The sequence below is a fragment of the Aplysia californica genome, unplaced genomic scaffold, assembly GCF_000002075.1.
Source record: "Aplysia californica isolate F4 #8 unplaced genomic scaffold, AplCal3.0 scaffold00381, whole genome shotgun sequence".
NCBI classification, from domain to species: domain Eukaryota; kingdom Metazoa; phylum Mollusca; class Gastropoda; order Aplysiida; family Aplysiidae; genus Aplysia; species Aplysia californica.
The window spans coordinates 231,840-233,740 of NW_004797651.1; the positions used below are offsets into that span (position 1 = coordinate 231,840).

Below are 1,901 nucleotides of genomic sequence, written 5' to 3' on the forward strand. Positions count from 1 at the left end.
TGTGTGTGTGTGTGTGCTCGCGCGCGCGTAGTGAAACACCAAGCCAATGTCTAGTTAACAAGAGTTGATTAAAGTTTTTCTTTTCTTTGTTTTTTTATATTGTTGTATTCCCCCATTGAAATAATGCTGCTTCGATCCCGTCTGTCAGAGTCATTTTTGGGCAGAGGGGGGTGCAGAAAGCTGGAATCGAGCTCAATTACTTTGTGTCCAGCAGCGAAAAGCCTGCCTTACTATTGTTCCATAGGCATCGGTTTAACGTCGTTGTTTGTTTTAGTAAGGTTTTGCAGGGCTTGCAACTGTATAATGAGGTCATATGACCTCCAAAGAGAGGATGTCAACAGAGAAGTCCAAACGGGGAATCAGGTTCACTCTGCTCACCTCTCTATCCTCAACAGCACAAAGTCTGCTTCGACTAACAAGGCACCCCGGAAATAGCAGTTCACAAGAGATGACAAACATACAAAAGAATTAATTAGAGGAAAATGACGATGGTAAGGACGAGGAAAGAAAAAACAAATTTCTTCCGTTCAAAGGCAGACCGACACAACTATAATCATTTCACGATTTTGAAAAGGAAATTGCGAAAACGTTTACGCTTAGCCTGTTGAAAGTTATGAATGATTCTACTCATGATTGTGTGGGAATGTAGGCACATCACTCTGCCATCAACAATGGGATTGGGGTCAGTAGCTTGTAGCTTTACCACTTTAAAACTCTCTGTTACGTAAGAAGATACGTCATCTTGGCTTTGACGTTTCGTTACCCCAGAATTATCAGGTTCCATCTACGCAGTACCTAGTTTTTGAGAAATTTAGATTTTCACAATAATAATATGTCAAGCTTTTTCAAATGCAATACTTTAAATATCTTGATGATAACTCAGAATAATCTTACGATTTTGATAAAGCAGTTAGAACATTAGATTTCTGATATTATAGTCTTAGTAACTCAAAACGGCCAAAAATGTCGAATTTAACGTTGTAATTCTAATTTAGCGAATTGCAAGAAGGATCTGGGCAAGACTAATCCAACAAAACACTAATTTTTATTTAAACAAGAACTAGATGTTGTTTAATTACGTCTCTGGGGCTAGGGACGGCAGAATTGAACAGCTCTCTCCTTTTTTCCTATCAAACATCCGTCGTCCTGATCTCTCCTCCTTCCTTTCTATGTTTGTTATTCTCTTAAAACACCTCTAATCTTCGGCACTTAAATGACCTTATTGTGTTTCAAGTGCCGTAAAACTCTTACTAAAACTTTTTAGAAACTCTGAAAGGTGGGGCCTCCAAGAGAGAGTAATTTCAGATAAAACTGACCACCCCTCCTCAGCCAACACTAGTTCATAGAGGTCTGGCCTCGTGGGGATTCAACCCAGGTTCACGTGGATCGTTGTCCAGAACGATAGAAGGGAAACAGAGCACAAGCGTGCAACGATGTGAATAGAAAATAAATAACTAAATTCGTTATTGAATAAATGAATAAATACATAAATGAATGAATGAATGAATGAATGAATGAATGAATGAATGAAAGAATGAATGAAAAAATGAATGAATGAATGAATGAATGAATGAATTAGATGGAAGGATGGATGGATGGATAATTATGTATTTATGTATGTGTGTATTATGTATGCTCTTAAGGGATCAATAAAAGTGTAATTTATTATTATTTATTATTTATTTAACCTGTGTTCCCCAGCATGGCGATCCAGGCCACGGTTTACCAGCTGCTACTCTTCACCACCCTGTGGACCTCCCTGCCATCACAGACGCTAAAGGACCTGCAGGTGGTCACAGACTCTGTTGTGACGTCACAGCGGAACGGCTCAGCGACCCAGCCACCAGCCGCCTCCAGTGTCTACCCAGTAACGTTAGTATATTTTTACACACACACACACA

The 1,901-nt window shown here is 39.3% G+C and overlaps 1 protein-coding gene across 1 annotated transcript in view; it reads right to left on the bottom strand.

Moving 5' to 3' along the window:
* LOC106012466 (putative uncharacterized protein DDB_G0277255) overlaps positions 1-1,901 on the bottom strand; it is a gene marked incomplete in the record, with an annotated part of 17,287 nt that overhangs the window by 11,116 nt on the left and 4,270 nt on the right.